At 45.1% G+C, this 16,483-nt stretch overlaps 1 protein-coding gene across 1 annotated transcript in view; it reads right to left on the reverse strand.

Annotated features, from left to right (window-relative positions):
- Window positions 1-14,567, reverse strand: part of LOC142249615 (interferon-induced very large GTPase 1-like) — a 30,787-nt gene extending 16,220 nt beyond the window's left edge. Inside the window, exon 1 of the mRNA XM_075321346.1 lies at window positions 14,526-14,567. The gene's annotated coding sequence lies outside the window, so the exon portion shown is untranslated. The remainder of the gene's footprint in view (window positions 1-14,525) is intronic.
- Between the last annotated feature and the right edge of the window lie 1,916 nt (window positions 14,568-16,483).

Consider the following 16,483-nt stretch of genomic DNA (forward strand, 5'->3'; position numbering starts at 1 on the left):
CGCATGCGCTCTCGCATTTTTCCCACGCTCTTGAACTCTATTCACCCCGTCTCCTGCTTTTCAGTTTCTTCACATTACCCGCTCACTGCCTTGACTGACTCATGCGCTCTCGTCTTTTTCCCACGCTCCTGAACCTATTTCACCCCGTGCCTTGTCCTATCTACATGTGTATATTGTGCTCGCATGATCACTTTGATTAAATTGAACTATACTGTTACGATTTCCCACAACTATTCTATCTTCCCCTTTTTTTCTCTCTCCTTTCATATGTATATGTATGTATATATATATATGTATATATAAATTTTTTTCATAAGATTTTTATTTTTCATTGCTATTTTCACATGATCTTATCACTGGTTTCATGAATACTTTTTTTCCCTTTTTTTTCACTGCATCACGTCACACCACGTGATTTCAGACTTTTTCCCGCCGATTTTTTTCTTTCTGTGGGAGGTTCTTTGACATCACATTGTGTATATATGTCAGGGATACATACATTTCTACAGATTTGATGTAACTTGTGCCTGTTTGGTCCTGAGGAAGGGAGCAGAGCCTCCTGAAACGCGTAGACCTGTGCAAGAATAAAAAGTTTACATTAATTCAAGATTTCATCAGTGATCTTTGGCGCGGTTTACAAAGCCCCATTCTACAATTTCTCTCTGTTTTCTTTTAAAAGCGTCAGTGCATCATTCCCAGGAATCAATGAGAGGCACTGGGTACTTAAGGCACTCTCCCACTAGGGAAGGTGCCTGATCAATGTTCGTGTTTAGTTTGTGGTTCTGTGCCCTAGCCAGATAGTTGTCAGGTCCCCTTGTCCGTCGGTTCTTGTCTGTCCTGCCTGTACCTGTTTCCAGTCCATCCTCCTCTGTTGGCACCTTGTGACATCCCCTACTGGCCTACTGGCATCTGGTTCCAGTCCGTACTGCACTGTGGTACTAATGACTGTCTATCAACCCCAGCCTTGCTAGTGACTTGGCCTGTCTGTCCTGGCCATGCTGTTTGCTTTAGCTATTCTGGAGGTACCTGTCTTTACTAGATATTCAGTCTGTCTGCACCCATGTCTGTCTCTGCCCTGGAGGTGAGCTGCCACAGTCCTGGTCACTGCCCTGGGAATGGCACCTGGAGTCTGCCTCACGGTGGGTGGTTAGTCAAGCACCTCCCACAAAAGACCAGAGTCCGACTGTGGTCCAGTGAGTCCACTTAAGCTCTCCGCTTTACAGAAGCGTATTAGAAAACAGTTTACATTTTTGACACTAAATAGATAGGAATTTAGAAACAAAATTTCTTTGCCTTCTGACTACTCCTTTAAATTACTCTTTAAATGTTTACTAATGCTGCTACCTGCAACTAATCAGTACTGTATGGTCCATAGTTTGATGATGGCTGGTAACAAAATTAGCTCCAGTAATCTCCTTACCATTGTTAAGGACATAGTGGAAATTGCAGTTTTTGGTGCAGAGCAGCAAGGAACAATGAAGGTACTTAGAGGACTAAGGAGTGCAGCACAAACCATCCGGTATATAAAAACATCCATTTGTTGGTCTACATTAAAAAGCAAATTAGTGAATGCTCATTTTTGCTTTTTTAATGTAGACCAATAAATTGAATATTTTAGTTTCAACAATCTTTTATTGAGTTAGTCAGCATTAAAGCATTCAGATCAATGAAACAGTAATGATTTTCTTGATACAATTACAATGATCTTGAAACAGTTAGCCTCCAACAAAAGGAGACAACCGATACAGGTATCAACTAGTTCCCAAATGTTGTTGTTATATTTAAATACTCAATTTACTAAATAACTCAAAACAGTAATTTTAAGTAAAAACCAAATAACAGGGAAAAGAGGGGGAGAAAAAGTGGGGGTGGGTCCCACTGCTAACTAGAGGACTAGCAACTTTGTAACTTCAGTTTAACTGAGAGGGGTGTTATCTATAGTGGTCAACATATGTGTCGGACCTTACGTAGATATTGATGTGATATTCTCCAGAGTATTGGGGAGTTGGGTTTGAATCCATGGATCCCAAATTGCATGGAGCAATTCAAGGGAGTCGTTCCTAATGGCCTCTATTTTTTCCTAACGTATGATAATGTTAACCCGCTGTAGGACCACATTAAGGCCTAAGCCACACGGCGAGAAAATCGGTGCGAGTGGAGTGCGATAAAACATCGCATTCCACTCGGACCAATTCTAGCCTGTGTGTCAGCACACATGAGCGATTATTTTCTCAGCCCTAATCGGACCGAGAAAACAATCGCAGCATGCTGCGATTGTAATCCGAGACTCTTTCTCTCGCACCCATTCAAGTGAATGGGGCGAGAGAAAAATCGCACTGCACTCGCGGTACATCGGTGTACCGTGCGTGCAGAGCGAGAATGTCTATAGCCGGCTACACAGGCGAGAGGGAGAGAAATCCCTCCCTCCCCTCCTGAGTGCCGGCCCGCCCCCTGCAGCTGAGGTCTGCTCGCAGGAACGGACCTCAGTTGCAAGGACACAAGCATGAGACTCAGCTCTGCTGTACTGCCAGCACGAGCCGAGTCTCATGCAAGGGGATCGCAGTAGTCCCCGTGTGGCCCCAGCCTAATAGATAAAGTAGGGCCTCTCCTTTGACTGGCTATATAAATTTTGGATGCTAATATGATGAAAGAGATTAGCCGGTTACATTTAGATACATTTATTAGTGACCCTGTAGGTTTGTCTCCAAACAGGATGACTTCAGGTGAGTATACATTAGGGCTATCACTGAACTTATTTATTATAGAGGTGACTTCTCTCCATAGTGTTACCACAACTGGACAGGTCCACCAAACATGGGATATATCACCTTTTTGTCCACATCCCCTGAAGCATCGGTCTGAGGCACCTGGGTAGATGGAGCTCAAATATGTCGGAGCATAATAAGAACGATGGAACTTTTTTATAGATGTTTCGATTGAAATACTATGCCCAAAGAATGACAAAAGTATTTTAGGATTGATACCTTTATAGGTTAACCAGAAAAATTATATTAGCAAGCTTTCAGAGATGCTCTGAAACAGGGGCGTAACTACCGCGGTCGCAGCGGTCGCGATTGCGACCGGCCCCGGGAGGTTAGGGGCCCGCGCCCGCCCGGCAGATCAGCAGCCAGCTCCTTTCTGTAAGAGGAGCTGCGCTGTTCTGCCGCAGACCACGCGGCGCTGCGGCCGCTATATGACCCGGTCGCGGCCGCTGACACCAGGCCCCCCTGCCTGGTGTCAGTGGTGGCGTCACCACACTCCCGTCACTCACCGCGCTCCCGTCACTCACCGCGCTCCCGTCACTCACCGCGCTCCCGTCACTCACCGCGCTCTCGGCATCGCGCTCTCGTCACTGCGCTCTCGTCACCGTGCTCTCGTCACCGCGCTCCCGTCACCGTGCTCTCGTCACCGCGCTCCCGTCACCGCGCTCCCGTTACTCGCCGCGCTCCCGTCACTGCGCACTGCTTTGATATTGCAGACAGCGGCCGGCGCCGTTCTATGCATCATCAGTCTTCCCCCGTGCCTGCGCGCTGACGTCACTCCTGTGCAACTGCTGTGTGTGGTGAGAGCACAGCACGGGGGAATGAGGAAAGAAGTGAGGATGGGCAGCGGTGAAAGAAATAGAGGTGAGGACAGAACTGCGGTGGAAGGAGAAGAGAGGTGAGTACTTGTTTTATTTTTTTTTTATAAATCAGTGAGTACACGGGAAGGCTGGCTGCAGAACACATGGAGTCCTTAGAGGGGGCCTGGCTGCAGGACACATGGAGTCCTTGGGGGGGCCCTGGCTGCAGGACACATGGAGGCCCTGGGGGGGGCTGGCTGCAGGACACATGGAGCCTTGGGGGGGCCCTGGCTGCAGGACACATGGAGGCCCAGGGGGGGGCTGGCTGCAGGACACATGGAGTCCTTGCGGGGGGGGGCCTGGCTGCAGGACACATGGAGGCCCTGGGGGGCCCTGGCTGCAGGACACATGGAGGCCCTGGGGGGCTGGCTGCATGACACATGGAGGCCCTGGGGGGGCTGGCTGCATGAAACATGGTCTATGGGGCTGCATTATACATGGAGGTCTATGGAGCTGCATAATCATGAGGGACACCTTATACATGGACTATATGGGTGCATTATACATGGAGGAGTATGGGGCTGCATAATACAATATGAAGGTTTATGGGGCTGCATTGTAAGACATATAGGACTATGGGGGCTACATTATAATATATGGAGGACTATAAAGGCTACTTTATACATGGATGACTATGGGGTGTGTTATAAAACATGGAGGACTGTGGTGCAGTATAATATATGGAGAACTATGGGTGAATTATAATACATGGAGGACTATGGGAAATGCATTATAATACATGGAGGACTATGGAGGTGCATTCTAATATATGAAGGGTTATGTGGGACCCTTTATACTATATGGAAGGCTATGTGGGGGCCATTATAGTATTTGTAGAACTATATACGAGGGGGGACAAAGATACAAGCATGTGATGGGAATGTTTTGTGCTGAGGGAAAAAGGGCTCTTTCCCTCAGCACCCAGCTTCCCCATGCTCTGCTGTACATCTCCCAGCACCCAGCTTTCCCATGCTCTGATATGGAAAAGCTGGGTGCCGAGGGAATGATGTATAGCAGAGCATGGGAAAGCTGGGTGCCGAAGACAAGATGGATATCAGAACATGGGAAATCTGTGTTCTGATAGAGGGATTTCAGATCATGGGAAACCTGGGTGCTGAGGGTAAGAGCCAAGTGTCAGCATCATTATCCTGTACTCCGAGTGTCAGTGTCATTATCCCATACCACAAATGTCGGTGTACGTGGAGGGGGGGCCCCAGTCCAAATTTTGCACCAGCGCCCATCAAACTCTAGTTACACCACTGCTCTGAAAGCTTGCTAATATAGTTTTTCTGGTTAGCCTATAAACGTATCACTCATAAAATACTTTATTCATTCTTGGGGCATAGTATTGCAATTGATTTTTCTGGCTAACACGGTACCACAATATTACCTTGTATTGCACATTGAATAGATGTTTCGGAAAGAGATACCAGATTGCTCCCCCTTGTTATATTTTCATAACATTTGTTCCATTTTTCAAGAGTCATAGAGAACCCTAGGTCCTCCTCCTATTGGTCCATCACCTTCAATTTAATGTTTGACACATGGCGATTCAAGAAGAAGGAAGCGCCGAAACGCCAGCGTCGGGGAGCGTCACAATCCTGTATCAGCGTCTGGTGACCTTTGCAGCTATCAGGTAATGTGCCTGCTTGTACTTCTCTGTTCTCACCAGCGCTCGGCGTCAGTGCACAGATCACAGGCTTTGTTTTTTTGCCTGTGCCTCTGATTAGGGCATTCAGTCTATGCAACAGTAATTATCATAGTGGCACCCCACAAGACTGCAAAGTTTACTTACCTCTAATCTTATTACATGACTAAAGCTGGGGTCACACTAAACGACAGCGACAGCGACGTCGCTGTTACGTCACCATTTTCTGTGACGTAGCAGCGACCTTTTAAGTCGCTGTTATGATCGCTGCTTAGCTGTAAAACACAGCAGCCGAAGCAGCGATCATAACGACACGTGTCGCTGTGCTGCAACATGTGCAGGGAGCAGGGAGCCGCTCACACTGAGCGCTGGCTCCTTGCTCTCCTAGCTACAGTACACATCGGGTTAATTAACCCGATGTGTACTGCAGCTACATGTCACAGTGCAGAGAGCAGGGAGCCGCGCACACTGCTTAGCGCTGGCTCCTTGCTCTCCTAGCTACAGTACACATTGGGTTAATTACACGATGTGTACTGCAGCTACATGTGCAGAGAGCAGGAGCCGGCGCTGGCAGCGTGAGAGCGGCGGGGGCTGGTAACGAAGGTAAATATCGAGTAACCACCTTGGTTACCCGATGTTTACCTTGGTTACAGCTTACTGCAGCTGCCGGCTCCTGCTCCCTGCTCGCTTCATTTCGTCGCTCTCTCGCTGTCACACACAGCGATCTGTGCGTCACAGCGAGAGAGCGACGACCAAAAAATGAAGCTGGAAATTCAGCAACGAGCGGCGACCTCACAGCAGGGGCCAGCTCGTTGCTGGATGTCACACACAGCGACAGCGACGGGACGTCGTTGCAACGTCACAGAAAATGGTGACGTAGCAGCGACGTCGTTGTCGCTGTGTGTGACACCACCTTAATAGACATGCATATCGTTATCCTTGTCATAGCTACTGTCCCTGGTATCATTCAATAAGGGCTCTCTGATTTACCCCTTGTCCAAGAGTGTTAATACATTTCTGTATATATACTTATATCCTCCATCTTGAGAGTTTATCATTTGGGGAACTTATCCTCCACCCCTCCCCCCTCCCTTTCTAAGTACTGGTAATACCATTAACTCTCTCCAGCCATCTATGGAGCTTTGGCTGTTCTTTTAACTATTTAAATACCAATATATTTATATGTATACACACTGATCTCTCCTCTCTCTTTTTTATTTTTTATTTACTTATTTTGCACTTTGCACTTTTTGATTGTTTAGTAACCATAATTTTTGGCCACATTTATGTATTGGTCCAAGATTTGCTTATCTATATACTTATCACTTTATGATTAACTGATAAATGTGTTTTTTATTTATATATCTATTGGTCTGAGATATAACTTGATGAACTCCTATATGGTTGATCATATATAATGTTGTGATATATTATTCAGTTTTATATTTTTATATATATATATACTCCATATTTATATTGAACTTTGAGACAGGGATGATATGATTGTATGGATTGTGACGCCTATTGTCCAGCTTCGGCTGTGTCTCTTGAGATTAAATGGTTTTAATTAATAAAATATTTTGTATACATTATAGACCTTTTGTATTCGTTTTTTTCTTTTTTGGTCGATTCAAAATAGTGTAGATCAGTGATATTGTACCCCTCCCTCCTTGATCAAATATGCAAATCCTTTTAAAAGCCGTTGGGTTGAGGGTCTGTTTTTCTCCCATTAATGTACCCACAAAATGAAACATCTGTTCTATTCTGAACATTTACTCCCCCGGTGGTAAGAATTGGGTTATAAATTCAGCTTTAGAATCTAGATTGTAAAGGGAGGCTAGGTGACTCACACGAGTAATGCCTTTATTTTTCCACCAAGAGAACCCACCTGTGGCTACACCCAGAAGGAACATTGGATTACCAAAGAAATTAAGAAGTAGGGATGGTTTTGATTGTAGCAGACACTGAAAACGAGTAGACCTCCACAACCTAACAGTGTTATAAGAGAAGGGGTCGGACACAGCCATCTTGAGCGGAAGTGGACCCGTCATCCAGATCAGACTACTTATAGTATAGGGAGCCAGTAAGGCATCTTCCAGTCCAACTCACCTAGAGGAGCACTCACCCATCATATTGGTAGATATTTGTGTGAACTGAGCCGCTTTATAGTAAAGAATAAAATTAGGGAGGGAAATATGGTAGAAAAGTGTCTGCTGTGCTATCCGGGCTCTTTTGTTGTTCCAGGTAAATCTAGAGACCGCCGCATGTATGTGTTTGAAAAAGCTTTGTGGTAATAGTATAGGGAGTGATCGAAATAAATATATGTATCGTGGGAGAGTGTTCATTTTAATTGAATGAGTTCTGCCAAGAAAGGAGATAGTAGGCTGTGACCATTTCTTAAAATCTTGTATCATTTGTTGGGCGAGAGGAGAGACATTCCACTTGAACAGCGAGGTTCTATGGCCAGTAAGTTTAACTCCTAAATATGATATATAATGAATTTGTCTCTGGAATTTAAAATTAGAAAGTATATTATTATGAAGGTTGTTTGGGGTGTTAAGGAAAATATGTTTTCTCCACATTAACTTTCAGTCCCAAGAGTGACTCAAATCTGTGTAAAGCTGGGTTCACACATAGTGACAGCGACAACGACGTCGCTGTTACGTCACCATTTTCTGTGATGCAACAGTGACCTTGTAAGTCTCTGTTATGATCGCTGCTTAGCTGTCAAACACAGCAGACGCAGCAACGGTCATAACGACACGCGTCGCTGTGCTACATGTGCAGAGAGCAGGGAGCCGCGCACACTGCTTAGCGCTGGCTCCCTACACTCGTAGTCACAGTACACATCGGGTTAATTAACCCGATGTGTACTCCGGCTACATGTGCAGGGAGCCGTGCACACTGCTTAGCGCTGGCTCCCTGCACTCGTAGCCACAGTACACATCGGGTTTATTAACCCGATGTGTACTGCAGCTACATGTGCAGAGAGCAGGGAGCCCCTCACACTGCTTAGCGCTGGCTCCCTGAACTCCTAGCTACAGTACACATCGGGTTAATTACCCGATGTGTACTCCGGCTACATGTGCAAAGAGCAGGGAGCCGGCACTGGCAGCGTGAGAGCGGCGGACGCTGGTAACGAAGGTAAATATCGGGTAACCAGGGAAAGGGCTTCCCTTGGTTACCCGATGTTTACCGTCGTTACAGCTTACAGCAGCTGCCAGAAGCCGTCTTCCTGCTCGCTTCATTTCGTCGCTCTCTCGCTGTCACACACAGCGATGTGTGCTTCAGAGCGGGAGAGCGACGACCAAAAAATGAAGCTGGACATTCAGCAACGAGCGGCGACGACCTCACAGCAGGGGCCAGCTCGTTGCTGGATGTCACATACAGTGACGGGCCGTCGCTGCTACGTCACAGAAAATGGTGACGTAGCAGCGACGTCGTTGTCGTAATAAATAGTGTGGGTCTCCTGAGCTGACCCCTTCTTAGACCAAGTCATCTCCTGCAGTCTGGTGTCTTGGCTTACCAACTTTGACGCCCTCAAGGTGTTGGATTAAGGCATAATCCCATCTGTTATGATCCGGAACCATGGAAGACCACACCAAATCATTGGTAAAAGGTGACAAGAGCATTGGCAACTAATCAGGCTGCCATCCCCTTACTAACCATCACAACTAGAAGTAGCCGAGGGGTGAACTAACATCCTGTGCACCGCGAAGCCAGCCGGAGAACTAACTATCCTAAAGGAAGGAAAGATGAATAACTCTCTGCCTCAGAAAATAGACAAGAATAGCAAGCCCCCCACATTGAAAGACTGCGGTGATATAGGAAAAACACAATACACAGATAGATGACAGGATTAGCAAAAGGTGAGGCCCCCACTGACTAAAATAGGAAACGACAGGAGAGGGACTGATGGTGGCCAGAGAAAAACCGTGCAAAAATCCAAATTTCTGATAGTACAAAAAGGCCCTCAGATTGCACGATCTGAACTCTGTCCTATACCAGGTGCTTTTGTCATATCAATGAACAGAAAGCAAGAATCAGAACAAATTCAACAAGCCACAAACACATGGACCCAAAGGAGCTATACTCCAAACAGACCTGCAGGGAGTTCCCCAGCCAAGCCAAACTGAGGGGGAAAAATCCCTGCATGCAAATAAACTGAAAACAACCACAGCAAATGACAAACCCAGATAAGAGCAAAAGAACCAAACAATAAATAAAGAGCAAAGCACTTATCTGGGGTAGATGTGGTGTGGTGCAGAATGAAGCAGGCTGATGATACAAAGAACAACTGACATCCGGCATGGCCTACTATCAGACCAGGATTTAAATAAGCAGAGAGTTAGCAAAGGAAACGCCCATTGCACAACACACCTGGTCCAAGTCCAAACCATTCCTGACCACCTGAGGGAGATCCCAGCAGCCAAAACATAACTAACATTCACAACACCCATCCGAGGTGTGGAACTCACAGAGACGCGTCTTCCTCCATAGAGTGCCGCGCATGCGCCCCTAACTTGGATATTTTAATATACTGGATGGTTTGCGCTGCACTCCTCGCTCATTCTCTTATTGCCTTTATGTACTAATGGTGGTTCTGGTGCTGAATATCTGTATTGATCATTGTTCTGGTGATGTAGTCATGTACTGACTGTGGTTCTGGTGCTGTATTTATGTAATGATGGTGGTGGTTCTGGTGATGTAATCATATACTGATATAGTTACACATGTTGAAAAAAGACCTAGGTCTATCAAGTTGGACCTTGCTCCACCAATTATCTATTTTGGTCACTAAATTATCTATAACTCACAATGTTTTGTGTACTGTGGAAATAATCCAGCCCTTTTTAAAAGCTGTTACAGTGTCTGCCATTACTACAGCTTGTGGTCGGCATTCCATAGTCTGACTGCACTAATTGTAAAGAACTCTTTCCTAGATAGCTGCCGTAATCGCCTTTCTTCCACCTGCAGTGAGTGACCCCTAGTATGGTCTTTGGAAGAAATAAGTCATGTGCCAGTCTTTTGTATTGACCACATGTGTATACATATAAATGAGATGTTTTTTTCTGAGATGTTTTTTTTTCTAAGCTAAACAAGCCCAACTTTTCCAATCTCTCATCATATGGGAGGCCTCCATCCCTTAATAACTTAATAATCCTGTAGTAATCTAGTTGCCACCTCTGAATATTCTTTTTAAAATGTGGAACTCAAAACTGGATATCAGATCTAGATGGGGCCTTAAAAGTGAAAGGGGTATCAATATGTTGGAATCTCAGGATTTAATTTTTTTTTTTTTAAACACCCTAAAATCTTGTTTGCTTTTTCTGCTGACATTGAATACTGCTACTCAGCGTACTTGTAACCAGAATACCAAGTTCTTCTCCTGTTCTGCAATCTTGAGTTTATTTCAGTTAAATACATACAGTTAGGTCCAGAAATATTTGGACAGTGACACAATTTTCTCGAGTTGGGCTCTGCATGCCACCACATTGGATTTGAAATGAAACCTCTACAACAGAATTCAAGTGCAGATTGTAACGTTTAATTTGAAGGTTTGAACAAAAGTATCTGATAGAAATTGTAGGAATTGTACACATTTCTTTACAAACACTCCACATTTTAGGAGGTCAAAAGTAATTGGACAAATAAACCAAACCCAAACAAAATAATTTTATTTTCAATATTTTGTTGCAAATCCTTTGGAGGCAATCACTGCCTTAAGTGTGGAACCCATGGACATCACCAAACGCTGGGTTTCCTCCTTCTTAATGCTTTGCCAGGCCTTTACAGCTGCAGCCTTCAGGTCTTGCTTGTTTGTGGGTCTTTCCGTCTTAAGTCTGGATTTGAGCAAGTGAAATGCATGCTCAATTGGGTTAAGATCTGGTGATCGACTTGGCCATTGCAGAATGTTCCACTTTTTTGCACTCATGAACTCCTGGGTAGCTTTGGCTGTATGCTTGGGGTCATTGTCCATCTGTACTATGAAGCGCCGTCCGATCAACTTTGCGGCATTTGGCTGAATCTGGGCTGAAAGTATATCCCTGTACACTTCAGAATTCATCCGGCTTCTCTTGTCGGCTGTTATGTCATCAATAAACACAAGTGACCCAGTGCCATTGAAAGCCTTGCATGCCCATGCCATCACGTTGCCTCCACCATGTTTTACAGAGGATGTGGTGTGCCTTGGATCATGTGCCGTTCCCTTTCTTCTCCAAACTTTTTTCTTCCCATCATTCTGGTACAGGTTGATCTTGGTCTCATCTGTCCATAGAATACTTTTCCAGAACTGAGCTGGCTTCATGAGGTGTTTTTCAGCAAATTTAACTCTGGCCTGTCTATTTTTGGAATTGATGAATGGTTTGCATCTAGATGTGAACCCTTTGTATTTACTTTCATGGAGTCTTCTCTTTACTGTTGACTTAGAGACAGATACACCTACTTCACTGAGAGTGTTCTGGACTTCAGTTGATGTTGTGAACGGGTTCTTCTTCACCAAAGAAAGTATGCGGCGATCATCCACCACTGTTGTCATCCGTGGACGCCCAGGCCTTTTTGAGTTCCCAAGCTCACCAGTCAATTCCTTTTTTCTCAGAATGTACCCGACTGTTGATTTTGCTACTCCAAGCATGTCTGCTATCTCTCTGATGGATTTTTTCTTTTTTTTCAGCCTCAGGATGTTTTGCTTCACCTCAATTGAGAGTTCCTTAGACCGCATGTTGTCTGGTCACAGCAACAGCTTCCAAATGCAAAACCACACACCTGTAATCAACCCCAGACCTTTTAACTACTTCATTGATTACAGGTTAATGAGGGAGACACCTTCAGAGTTAATTGCAGCCCTTAGAGTCCCTTGTCCAATTACTTTTGGTCCCTTGAAAAAGAGGAGGCTATGCATTACAGAGCTATGATTCCTAAACCCTTTCTCCAATTTGGATGTGAAAACTCTCATATTGCAGCTGGGAGTGTGCACTTTCAGCCCATATTATATATATAATTGTATTTCTGAACATGTTTTTGTAAACAGCTAAAATAACAAAACTTGTGTCACTGTCCAAATATTTCTGGCCCTGACTGTATGCAGCAATAGGATTACTTTGCAAATGTTACGTAATTGTTAACGTAGTCGTGTACTGTTTGTGGTTCTGGTGATTTATCAATGTAGATGTTGTAATCTTTAATTTATTAGACATGAAACTTGATCATTATAGGTTAATTGTGCCGGACTGGTAATACAGCCATCTGAATTAGGCCATATTTGTCAGCTGAACAAGTGTTTAACTAAAGTCCCAATAGTTACAGGCAGCTGTCTGATTATTTGGCCAGCAGCTATCTATCCAGACTCTCCAATATACAGGACTGCTCACTTTGATGAGAGCTTTGTGTTTTCTATAAGAGAGTCATTGTTAGACATCTCTGGAGGCTAATAATTTAGAGAATATAAGGATCTTCAGACCTAAATCTGACATGCTGGATCCTTATCTCTCCAGACATCACCAGTCAGAGGCCCCCACACATTAGACTATGGGTCAAATCTGTCGATATTGGCGGATTCTTACAACTTTAAGGCCCCGTCACACTAAGCAACATCGCTGCTGATGGACAACTTTTGTGACGTAACAGTGATGTTGCTAGTGATGTTGCTGTGTGTGACGTCCAGCAACAACCTGGCCCCTGCTGTGAGGTCGTTGGTTGTTGCTGAATATCCTGGACCATTTTTTAGTTGTTGCTGTCCCGCTGTGAAACACACATCGCTGTGTGTGACAGCGAGACAGCAACAACTAAATGTGCAGGCAGCAGGAACCGGCTTCTGCGGACACTGGTAACCACGGTAAACATCGGGTAACCAAGAAGCCCTGTCCTTGGTTACCCGATATTTACCTTCGTTACCAGCCTCCTCCGCTCTCACTGTCAGTGCCGGCTCCTGCTCCTTGCACGTGTAGCAGAGTACACATCGGGTAATTAACCCGATGTGTACTGTAGCTAGGAGAGCAGGGAGCCAGCGCTAAGCAGTGTGTGCGGCTCCCTGCTCTCTGCACGTGTAGCTGCAGCACACATCAGGTAATTAACCCAATGTGTGCTGTAACTAGGAGAGCAGGGAGCCAGCGCTAAGCGGTGTGCGCTGCTCCCTGCTCTCTGCACGTGTAGCTGCGTGCGCTGGTAACCAAGGTAAATATCGGGTTGGTTACCCAATATTTACCTTAGTTACCAAGCGCAGCATCTGCGTTGCTGCTGGCTGGGGGCTGGTCACTGGTTGCTGGTGACAGCTCACCAGCAATCCGTGTAGTGATGCTCCAGCGATCGCTGCCAGGTCAGGTTGCTGGTGGGATCGCTGGAGCGTCTGACTGTGTGACCTCTCACCAGCAACCTCCTAGCAACTTACCAGCGATCCCTATCAGGTTGTATCGTTGTTGGGATCGCTGGTAAGTTGTTTAGTGTGACGGTACCTCTAGACTTAATGTTTATGGGAGGGCTTAACTTATCTAATGGGTATATGCACATAATGTCTTTAAGATGTCTGCAAATATCATGGGTTTTTCATTCCGAAGACGCTTCAGGACGCTCTGGGGTCTTTCGTGCGAAATATACTTTTTTTTTTACTTCTTTTCAGTTATCTTTTCTCACATCTTTTAGGGACTGTTTTTTAATTAAATTATATTATATAAACTATTGCGCAACTTACAAGCAGAAGTCGCCTGAGGAATGGTTAGGTCTCTTCATTCAACTGCTTCGCGTCTTTAGAAACTTGAGGCAGTTAAAAGAAGCTCAAAAGACTGAACATATGATCAGCAAGTAATTTTTACACTGCAGGGCATAAATTCAGTCTTTTTAGGGTTTAATTAGCGCTTTTTCATGCACGTTATGGAGCAGAGCTGCCTGAAAATGATGTCATGTGCACATACCTTTTGTCTGACTTACCAGTAGGGGGTGTGACAACTTAAAATGCCTAGGGCAGCATGAATACCAAATATGGCCCTGTGTATAGTATTACGATTATACATTGATCATTGGTCACATTGTACACATGAGCTCAGTATATAGTGTAAACTGTATAAATAATATAATGTTCACTAGTGACCTTATACACAGGAGCTCTGTATATATTGTCTAGTGTACAAGTAATACAATGATAACTGGTGACATTATGCACAGGAGTTCTGTATGTAGTGTACAGGAAGTACAGTGACTGGTGACATTGTACACAAGAGCTCTGTATATAGTGTAAAGTGCACTGGTAATACAGTGACTTACCAGTGATGCCTCTAGTTGAAGTTATTCATCCTCTCTTTCTGCTTACCGCTAAGACTTTTTCCAGTTAGGACTTGTCTCTGCAGAAAGTAGCACACAGAAAACTGTCAATGTTTCCTTCTAGAGCACATTTCCAACTTATTTCACTTTTACATTTCACAAGATGAAGAAAAAAGTACAGTAACTCGACCTCTCTCTTGTTCTCCTCATGAAAAACAGTATCCTCAAAAGCAAAATATATCACTGCAGTAATAAAGTCCCCTATTTGTTACCATATACTAATGACCCACATACAGTAATTTTGTCACCCATCCTGGCTCATTCCTCTAAAAATATCCCCCATCCTTTAATAAGCTCATCCATGCTGACCCCTTTCTGTAATAATGTCCTGTGACCTGGGATCTTTATTTCATAATGTCCTCTGACCTGGGCCCCTTTATTTGATAATGTCTAACTGTTGTGGTGCAGGAAGCTGGTGGCTTTCTGCATCATAATACATTTTAACTGAATGTGTGTCCAAAGACGCATTCATTTGAAACCAGTGTTGTCTTCAGTACTGGATGGGAGCACCGCTTCTTGTTCGGGAACTGGCAAAAACTGGCTAAATCCCACTCCAGATATGCACAAGATTCATGCCAGGTGAGGCTGAGCTGCAGCCAGAGTAGATCCTTTATATGACTTGGATGTTTTTTTGATTTTTATAAAGATTGTCAGCTCCTTTTGTATTTTGGAAGGAGACAGACCGATTATTTAATGCCCATAGTTACCATTTGAATCCAAGTGTATATACTTTTTAATTTTGTGAAAATATTATTTTTGATTGGTAAAAAATATGAAAAATAATTTGAACAGTTTTGATATTTTCTACCTTTAAACACTAGGGGGAGCAGCTACTGAAATTTGCCATGTAATCCTACTGTACTGATGGCTCGCATTACAACTGCAATAAATGTGGGCGGGATCTGCTCGTGGGTGTGTGATGTCTCCTCCCCTCTCCTTCTGGGCATTCGCAAAAGGATAAGGGAGAATGAAGTTTAGGATCACAGCACAGACATTTTGTGGGTGACTGCAATGTAATACTGACATTGTCATGCCTTCACAAAATGCAGATTTACTGTTTGTATACTATTGAATTAGTGCCTTGTGATAACAGCGCCATCTGTTGGCATATTCTCTCATTGCATCTATTTTATCATTTCCTCATTTGTTGCTTGAGCACCTTAAAGGGAACCTGTCAGCAGAAATTTCGACTTAAACCTAACAGATTCCCCCTCTGCAGCTCCTGGGCTGCATTCTAGCAAGGTCCCTGTTAGTATTGTGGCCCCTTTCTGACCCAAAAAAAAGAGTTTATATCGAGGTACCTTTTTGGCTTCTGATTCTCTAAATGTGTCACGGGGGCGGGCTGCCTGATGGCCGTTATTCTGCCCCCTGTTCCTGTATGCCGCCCCCATCGCCGATTTCTATACTTCTGGACGCCGCCCACTGCTCCAGCCATCCCCGCGCATGCCCAGTGCTCATCTCTCGTGGATGAGCACTGTGCCCAGTGTCACCGGTGGTGACGTGCGCGCAGGGTTTAGATTATGGGCGGTGCTGTGATGTTAATTACCAAGCAACCGCCCATAATCGCGGGACCGCGCATTCCCCCTCGGCCTGCTTCTTTCTGCGCAAGCGCGCTGCAGCTGAACTCCTCCTGATCGGTGTAGTCACTGCTCCGCGCTCCTCCCATCTATTTCCTGCCTCAGGGCAAGATGGGAAGGAGGTGACGTGAGTTCAGCTGCAGCGCGCTTGCGCAGAAAGCAGGCCGAGGGGGAATGCGCGGTCCCGCGATTATGGGCGGTTGCTTGGTAATTAACATCACAGCACCGCCCATAATCTAAACCCTGCGCGCACGTCACCACCGGTGACACTGGGCACAGTGCTCATCCACGAGAGATGAGCACTGGGCATGCGCGGGGATGGCT

The sequence above is a fragment of the Anomaloglossus baeobatrachus genome, chromosome 8 (genome assembly GCF_048569485.1).
Source record: "Anomaloglossus baeobatrachus isolate aAnoBae1 chromosome 8, aAnoBae1.hap1, whole genome shotgun sequence".
NCBI classification, from domain to species: Eukaryota; Metazoa; Chordata; class Amphibia; order Anura; family Aromobatidae; genus Anomaloglossus; species Anomaloglossus baeobatrachus.